General features: G+C 39.8%; 1 pseudogene; it reads right to left on the bottom strand.

Annotated features, from left to right (window-relative positions):
- The window catches only part of LOC121042582 (60S ribosomal protein L4-like), a 110179-nt pseudogene extending 102037 nt beyond the window's left edge, over positions 1 to 8142 (bottom strand).
- Positions 8143 to 9694: the final 1552 nt, after the last annotated feature.

Below are 9694 nucleotides of genomic sequence, written 5' to 3'. Positions count from 1 at the left end.
TGTGTGTGTGTGTGTGTGTGTGTGTGTGTGTGTGTGTGTGTGTGTGTGCATGCCATATCTTCTTTATCCATTAACCAGTCAAAGAACATTTGGGTTCTTTCCATAACTTGGCTATTGTTGATAGTGCTGCTATTAACATTGGGGTGCGTGTGTCCATTCAAATCAGTATTTTTGTATCCTTTTGATTAATACTTAGTAGTGCAATTCCTATATCATATGGTAGTTCTATTTTTAACTTTTATAGAGCCTCCATATTGTTTTCCAAAATAGCTGCACCAGTTTGCATTCCTACCAACAGTATGAGAGGGTTCCTTTTTCTCTGCATCCTTGGTAACATCTCTTATTTCCTGAGTTGTTAATTTTAGCCCTTCTGACAGGTATGACATGGTATCTCATTGTGGTTTTGTTTTGTTTTGTTTGTTTGTTTGTTTTACTTTTTAGAGAGAGAGAGATCAAGAGCAAGTGAGCAAGCAGAGGGGAAAGGCAGGGGAGAGGGGAGAGAGAATCCCGTGGCCATGGGATCATGCCCTGAGCCAAAATCAATAGTTGGACATTCAAGTGATTGAGCTACTCAGGTGACCCCTCACTGTGATTTTGATTTGTGTTTCCCTGATCATGAGTGCCATTGAGAATTTTTTTCATGTATCTGTTAGCCTTTTGTATGTCGTCTTTGGAGAAATGTCTGTTCATGTCTTGTGCCCATTTCTTAACTGGATTATTTATTTTTTGGGTGTTGAGTTTGAGAAGTTATTTATAGATTTTGGGTACTAGCCCTTTATCTGGTATATCATTTGCAAATATTTTATTCCATTCTGTAGGCTGCCTTCTAGTTTTGTTGATTGTTTCCTTCACTGTGCAGAAGGTTTTTGTCTTGATGAAGTCCCAATTGTTCATTTTTGCTTTTGTTTCCCTTGCCTCCAGCGACATGTCTAATAAGAAGATGCTGCAGCCAAGGTCAGAGAGGTTGCTGCCTGTGTTCTCCCTTGGGGATTTTACTGGTTTCCTGTCTCACATTTAGGTCTTTCATCTATTTTGAATTTATTGTTGTGTATAGGTAAGAAAGTTGTCCAGTTTCATTGTTTTGCATGCCACCGTCCAGTTTCCCCAGCACCATTTGTTGAAGATACTGTCTTTTTTCCATTGGATATTCTTTCCTGCTTTGTCGAATATTAATTGACCATATAGTTGTGGGTTCATTTCTGGGGTCTCTATTTTGTTCCATTGATCTAAGTGTCTATTTTTGTGTCAGTACCATACTGTCCTGTGATTAAAGCTTTGCCATACAGTTTAAAGTCTGGAATTGTGATGCCTCCCTCTTTGTTTATCTTTTTCAAAATCACTTTTAGGGTCTTTTCTAATTTCATACAAATTTTGGGATTGTTTGTTCTGGCTCTGTGAAGAATGCTGGTGTTATTTTGATAGAGATTGCATTGAATGTGTAGATTGCTTTGGGTAGTATAGACATTTTAACAATATTTGCTCTTCTAATCCATGAGCATGGAATATTTTTCCATTTCTTTGTGTCTTCTTTAATTTCTTTCATAAGTGTTCTGCAGTTTTCAGAGCATGGATCTTTTACCTCTTTTGTTACGTTTATTCCTAGGTATCTTATGGTTTTTGGTGCAATTGTAAATGGGATCAATTCCCTGATTTCTTTTCTGCTGTTTCGTTATCGGTGTATTGAAATGCAACAGGCTTCCTACATTGATTTCATATCCTGAACTTTGATAAATTCGTATGTTAGTTCTAGCAATTTTTTGGTGTAGTCTTTTGGGTTTTCCACATAGATTATCATGTTATCTACAAAGAGTGAAAGTTTGATTTACTTCTTGCCAATTTGGATGCTTTTTATTTCTTTTTATTGTCTGATTGCTGACTCTACGACTTCCATTAATATGTTAAATAGTAATGGTGAGAGTGGACACCATTGTCATATTCCTGATCTTAGGGAGAAAGGTTCTCAGTGTTTCCTTATTGAGGATGATATTAGCTGTGGGTCTTTTATTTATCGCCTTTATGATACTGAGGTATGGTTCCATCTATTCCTACTTTGTTGAAGGTTTTTATCAAGAATGGACGCTGTATCTTGTCAAATGCCTTTTCTGTATCAATTGAAAGAATCCTATGATTCTTATCCTTTCTTTTATTAAAGTGGTGTATTATGGTGATTGATTTGTGAATATTGAACCAACCCTGTAGCCCAGGAATAAATTCCAGTTGATCATGGTTAATAATTGTTTTAAGTACTGTTAGATTTGATTTGCTAGTATCTTGTGCAGATTTTTTTGCATCCAGATTCATCAGGGATATTCATCTATAACTCTCCTTCTTAGTGGAGTCTTTGGTTTTGGAATCAAGGTAATGCTGGCCTCACAGGATGAATTTGGCAGCTTTCCTTCCATTTCTATTTGTTGGAACAATTTCAGAAGAATGGGTATTAATTCTGCTTTAAATGTCTGGTAGAATTCCCCTGGGAAGCCATCTGGCCCTAGACTCTTATTTGTTGGGAGATTTTTGATTACTGATTCAATTTCTTTACTGCTTATGGGTCTGTTCAAATTTTCCATTTCTTCCTCTTTCAGTTTTGGTAGTTTCTAATCTTTCTTGGAATTAATCCACTTCTAGATTGCCCAATTTATTGGTATATAATTGCTGATAATATTCTATTATAATTGTATTTCCATGGTGTTTGTTATAATCTCTTCTCTTTCATTCATGATCTTACTTATTTGACTCCTTTCTCTTTCTTTTTAATAACTCTGACTAGGGGCTTATCAATTTTGTCAATTCTTATAAAGAACAAGCTCCTAGTTTTGTTGATCTACTATTTTTTAAAATTTCTATATCATTTGTATCTGCTCTCATTTTTATTTCCCATTTTCTTCTGGTTTTAGGTTTATTTACTGTTCTTTTTCCAGCTCCTTTAGGTTTAAGGTTAGGGTGTGTATTTGAGACCTTTCTTGCTTCTTGATATAGGCCTTATTGCTGTATACTTCCTTCTTTTGCCCTCCTTTGCTCCATCCCAAAGGTTTTGGATTGTCATGTTTTCATTTTCATTTGCTTACATTTATTATTTTAATTTCTTATTTAATTTACTGGTTAGCCCATCACAGTTAGTAGGATGTTCTTTAATCTCCATGTATTTGTGGTCTGTCCAGGTTTGTTTGTTTGTTTGTTTTTGTGTTTGACTTCAAGTTTCATAGCATTGTAGTCTGAAAATATGCATGATATTATCTCAATCTTTTTGTCCTGGTTAAGGCCTGATTTGTGACCCAGTGTATGATCTATTCTGAGAAGGTTCCACGTGTACTTTAAAAGAATGTGTAGTCTGCTGCTTTAGGATTAAATGCTCTGAATATATGTTAAGTCCATCTGGTCCAGTGTATCACTCAAAGCCATTGTTTCTTTGTTTATCTTCTGCTTAGATGATCTGTCCATTGTTGTAAGTGGGTGTTAAAGTCTCCTAGTATTATTATATTACTATCAATGAGTTTCTTTGTTAATTTATTTGTATATTTGGGTGCTTCCAAGTTTGGCACATAAATATTTACAATTATTATATCTTCTTGCTGGATAGACCCCTTTATTATGATATAATGCCCTTCATCTCTTATTACAGTCTTTGGTTTAAAATTTAGTTTGTCTGATATAAGTATGGTTACTCAGTTTTTTTTGTGGTTTTTTTGATGTCCATTGACATGATGAATTGTTCTCCATCTCCTCACATTCAATCTGGAAGTGTCTTTGGGTCTCATGTGAATATTTTATAAGCAGCATATCAACGGATCTTGTTTTTTTATGCATTATGATACCTTATGTCTTTTGATTGGAGTATTTGGTCCATTTACATTCAGAGTAAATATTGATCAGTATGAATTTGGTGCCATTGTATTACCTGTAAAGTTGCTGTGCTTGTAGATTGTCTCCATTCCTTTCTAGTCTTTGTTGGTTTTGGTCTCTCTTTCCTGATCAAAGTGTCCACTTTAATATTTATTGCAGAGCTCGTCTAGTGTTTACAAACTCCTTTAGTTTTTGATTGTCTTGGAAACTCTATCTCTCCTTCTATTCTGAATGATAGCCTTGCTGGATAAACTATTCTTGGCTGTGGGGCACCTGGGTGGTTCAACTGGTTAAGTGTCAGACTTTGGCTCAGGTCATGATCTCACAGTTCTTCAGTTGGAGCTCCACATCAGGCTCTGTGCTGACAGCTCAGAGCCTGGAGCCTGTGTAGGATTCTGTGTCTCCCTCTCTCTCTGCCCCTCCTCTGCTCACACTTTCTCTTTCTCTCTCTTAAAAATAACGAAAAAAAATTAAAAGTATTCTTAGCTGAGTATTTTCTCCATTTATCTCATTGAATGTATCATGCCACTCACTTCTGACCTGCCAACTCCCTGGACAGGTCTGCTGCTAACCTAATATGTCTATCCTTACAAGGTTAAGGACCTTTTGTTCCTAGCTGCTTTCAAAATTCTCTTTTTCTTTGATTTTTTGCAAGTTTTACTATATGTCTTGGTGTTGACCTGTTTTGGTTGATTTTGAGAGGGGGGTGTCTCTGTGCCTCTTGGACTTGAATGCCTGCTTCCTTTCTCAGATTATAGAAGTTCTCAGCTATGATTTTTCAAAGAAACCCTCTGCACCTTCCCTACTCTTCTTCTGGGACTCCTATGATACAGATAGTATTGTGCTTCATGGAATCACTTAATTCCCTGGGTCTATAGTCTTGATCCAATAGTTTTCTTTCCCTCTTCTTTCCAGCTTCAATATTTTCCATAACTTTATCTTTTATATCACTTATTCATTCCTCAGCTTCTTCCATCCTCATTGTGATTACAATCAATCAGTTTTGTATCTCCGGTATAGCATTTTTTTTTTTTTTAACTTCAACCTATTTTTTAGGTCTTTTATCTCTGCAGCAAGGGTTTCTCTGGTGTCTCCTATGCTTCTTTCAAGCCCAGCTAGTATTCTTATAACTGTTGCTCTAAATTCTTGTTCAGATATATTGCTTATATATTTTTTTAAATTTTTTTTAACGTTTTATTTATTTTTGAGACAGAGAGAGACAGAGCATGAACGGGGGAGGGGCAGAGAGAGAGGGAGACACAGAATCGGAAGCAGGCTCCAGGCTCTGAGCCATCAGCCCAGAGCCCGACGCGGGGCTCTAACTGACAGACCGTGAGATCGTGACCTGAGCTGAAGTCGGCCGCTTAACCGACTGAGCCACCCAGGTGCCCCACTTATATATTTTTTGAGTAAATCCCTGGCTGTGATTTCTTCTTGATCTTTCTTTTGGGGAGAATTATTTCATCTTGTCATTTTGTCCAGGTTTCTGTGTTTTGTGTGTTATGAAGTGTTGTTATGTTTCCTGATCCTGAGAGTAATGCTATATTGAGAAAGGGTTATACACTTTACAAAGCCTGGTGCTTCAGGAAATGGTTAAGGTGTATGCTATGTACACTCTACTGTTATGATTTGGCTGCTCTTTGCCCCAGTTAAGTCATGTGCAGAGTACCTCCTTGCTTGTAGTGGAGAGTGTTTGGACCTTTAACTAGGTGTGCTTTAATTTGTTTGTTTAAATAAGCCTGATTAAATATAAAAAAGTGCTGATCCAAAGAGAGAGAAAAGGAAAAGGAAAAAAAATCCCCAGATAAGCAAATAAACAAAAAAGTATAAGCCTCATTCCAAAGAAAAATAAAGAAAGAAAGCAACAACAACAACAACAACAACAACAACAAACAAACAAAGAAATCCTAGTCCTATTTCCACCAGAACTAAAGCTGACACTTTGGAGCACTCTATGATCAGTAGACTTGGTGCATACAGGGGGCCTGTGCTGGTTCTCTGGGGGAGAGACCTACCATGCTGGCTTACAGTCAGATCTGCTTTAGAAAAGATGTCCCTATAGGGCTCAGCATGGCGAGGTTTGGTGTAAGCGGCTCCACCCTCCACTGAGTGCGCTATGTTGTTCATTGAATGTAGGTGTTCCAAACATGCTGGCTGTCAGGGGAAAATGGTGTCACCCCACTCTCTTATCCCTGTTTAGGGGAGCTCATGCCCACTGCTGTTCAGGAAACCCTCACAGAAAAGCGAACAACCTCCCTTTTTGTGTCCTAGGCTTCCATCAGATCCCTGCCCTCAACCTGTCTGTGCCTGGGGCCAATGAATACCCAGTGCCACAGTACTCCTGTGTTTTATCTCTGGCCTGTGGCTGGGATTCAACACTCTAAATCGTAAAGGATCAGCAAGGCACAGACCAGATTCCCTTCTCCAGAGAAGGAGGTCTGTACTGTGTCTGGTGCTAGCTTTTTCCCAGTGAAGCAGTTGCACAGCTGCGTAGGCACTTGGAATTTATGGTGAAGCACAGCAAAAAGCTGTGATCAGGTTATCTGTCCTCCGTGTGCATTTCTGTCCCTTGCAGATGAATGGCTGCTCACTGGTGCCCACTCAGTCCTTTGTCCTTGGAGAGGCAGTATACCCTCTTCCAAATGTACTCCAGGAAAGGGAACATTCTCTCCTAGTGCGACCCCGGGGATCTCTACACCACACTGTCCTCTGTCCACTCTGTCCAGTGTTTGCCTTTCTCCCTAGGAGTACTGCTGCCCACCTGGCTTGACTCCAGCAAATGGTGCTGACTTCTAAAACCTCAGAATTTGAGTTCCATTGTTTGTAAAAACTTGAAATAGTCAGTTCCTGTTGATTCCCCAGTCAGTGGTTTGGGGGGAGTGTATTTCTTGCATGAACCCCACGCACTGCTCTCTCCCCCTCTCTTTTTCTCTGTCTTCTCTCTGTGAAAAGGGCTCCCTCTCCACTGCAACACCACAGCTTTTCTCTCCCCCATTTTACATCTCTGCACCTGCCACCTTCTCTTCTCTAATTGTGAGGATCATTCTCTTCATCCTCAGATCGGTTTGTTAGGTGTTCCAAATGATTTGATGTTGATCTAGCTATGTTTGAGGGATGAGGCAAGCCCGGGGTCCCCCTACTACACTGCCATTATAACTCCTCCTCCTCTTCTGCTTCTTAACACTGACAGCCTTCTTTCCTTTCTTCCCTACCACAAGCTTCTGGCCTGGAACCCTTTTATCTGATTTGGCTTCTAATACTGCTCCTGCCTTATCCATCTGGAATTTGTGATTCTTGCCCAGTGAAGAATGGTGTTCTGGTGCATGGTCTTTTCACATGGGTGTAGCTTCAATATGATTCTTGGGTTTTTCAGTGAATACTTCTTCAGAACTCTGCACTGAATCTTCTTATGTGGTACTTGGAGGGCTCTTGGGATCTCTGGGCTCTTCAAGATTCTGCTAAGGTCTGTAATAAGCATCTTGTGCATGGGAAGATTGTAGTCACTCCTGAGGGAGGCATGCTTACCCCTAGTGCCATACAGAGTGTCTAGCTTGCAGAAAGCAAGCATTTCAATCCAAATGCAGAAAGGCCCCACATGCCCACCAGGAGTAAGTTTCAGAATGTTCTATGTGCCTATATTAAGTAAAGTAATTCCACGGATGTTTCTGAAGGCCTTAATGTTTCTTCGTTATAGATGATGCAGGGGCCCCTGTGCTGGATACAATGACAGTTGCTGATTTTGCCCTTGCCAGCTCTCATTCTCTGAGAGGCATAGACCTTTTTGATATCATTCTTCCTTGGTCTTTTTATAGCCTTCAACCACCAAAGAAAGTTCAGGAACTTCCTCAGTACGAAGACTTTTAGACATGACCAGCACTAGTAAGGCTGAGGCAGCCAGGGCAGAGTGATGGCATATTGCTTCTGTGTTGTGTTCATTCTGTGGTGCCAAAGGCACCAGGTTTTGGTTGGTGCAAACATGTGGCCCCTATGACACATATTTCTAAAAGCACCCTGGACAGAATGGTGAGTTCCACCACTTCGAACTCTGGAAATTTGAGTCATGGCTCTGCCAGTCTCTCTAAGACTCAGCACTGCTTTGATGACCTGCTAATTCACTGACACCAGATGGCTGTTTGCTGTTTTCATGCAAGTTGGTGTGAACAAAGTTCATGGTATTGGGTCGAATGGGAGCCTTGAACACTGCAGACAAAGTAACATTAATTTCCAGATGACTCCTCCTTCTTGGGGTATACGGATATCAATGGAGGAGCACAGTCCATCATAGGGAGAGGAGAGGGCCATACTCCTGTATCAGTTGGATATTGTGTGTAGCAATTCATCCCCAAACACCTATTTATTATTTCTCAAAGTCTGTGAGTTGACTGAGGGTTGACTGATCTTGGCTGGGCTTGGCTTGCAGGTGGCTGTGCTCCATCCTCCTGCTAGGATCGTCAAGCCAGCCCAGTTTGTTCTTGACAGTGGCAATGGCAGAGGTTCAAAAGAGCAAGTGGAAGCATACAAGACTTTTCAAAGCCATCTTATTCTGTGGGCCAAAGAAAATCACATGTTTGAGCCCCAAATTAGGAAGTAGGGGTACCCTCATCTACAGTGGATGACACTACAAAAATATATGGCAAAGGATATAGAATTAGGGAGAGGCAGGGAATTAGGACTATTGATGCAATTTATCACAGAGATGTGTCAACCAAGCAATCATTTTACAATCTACTGTTACTTGTTGGTTTCTCTTACTCTGACTTAAGGAAGGGTTAGCTCCCTTCTGAATCCTGACAACCATGGGAATCTGTTACCTTCTTGGAGGTGGTTGACTCTGAGTGTTGCTTTTTCCAGTTTCTTACTCTTCTTCCTCTCCCCTGTGAAATTGTAAGCTCTGGAGTATCTTCAAACTTGAATCATTAAGTAGGGCACATTTGTGAAGTAACAGGTTTTTTTCCTTAAAAATTCTTTATTTCCTTCAATAAGTAGGGACAATATGAGTGTGTACATTCACATTATAATCTGGTATTCTTGTATTTTAACTGGTATTGTATCCCTGTAATGCTTTTCCTGGTATTATGGTATTTTACTGAACCTTGTAAGACATAATACCTTTTGTTTGCTAATGGCAGAATTTTAAGCAAGAAATAATACTGACTGAGTAATGGAGGGGCTGTGAAATTGAAATCAACTCCTGTATTTGGACATGAATCCTGATTATTGCCCAGAATGGGTGTTCACACATGACCCTGATGGGCTGTATGAATAAAACTCTTATTTTTATTCTGCAAAATTCACCCATCCAAGGTAGGAATCTGAAACTTTTTGACCTTGTTCTTGGAAGGAGTTATAACATGCCATTTAAATCAATATTAACCTGGCCTCCAAAACCATGTGGAATCTGGGCTTTTCATTCTTTGCATTTTGCATTCTTTTTCCTTCTTTCCAACAACATTCTTACCAAACATGCCTCTTCTTCCTTTCTTAAATACCAAGCTACTCCATGCCTCGGTTCTTTGTACCACCCATTCCATCTGCTGGAATGTTCTTTCCCCAACCAGCTGTCTTTCACCTACCTAAATTCCTGTGTGTGCATTGGAACTAAGTTAAATCCTAATTTATTTGAGAAGCTGTCCTGACCTCACAGTTGTGATTACCCAATCTGTCACCCTGTGCTAGAACTCTCCATCTTCCTTCCTAGAACTTTTCACATTTCTAGTGACTGAATGAATCATTGCATGGTTTTATTTTGGGTTTTTTTGTGTGTGTTTCCCTTTCTGGCCTCTTAGTTCCTTGAGAGTTAGTACACATTGTTTCCCTAGCCCCTGGCCTATGGTGTTTGGCACAGAGAAGGTTG

Source organism: Herpailurus yagouaroundi, unplaced genomic scaffold, assembly GCF_014898765.1.
Source record: "Herpailurus yagouaroundi ecotype Mexico unplaced genomic scaffold, PumYag 28, whole genome shotgun sequence".
In the NCBI taxonomy this organism is placed as follows: domain Eukaryota; kingdom Metazoa; phylum Chordata; class Mammalia; order Carnivora; family Felidae; genus Herpailurus; species Herpailurus yagouaroundi.
The sequence above is the reverse complement of the archived record's forward strand: the minus strand, read 5'-3'. Positions and strand labels throughout refer to the sequence as shown.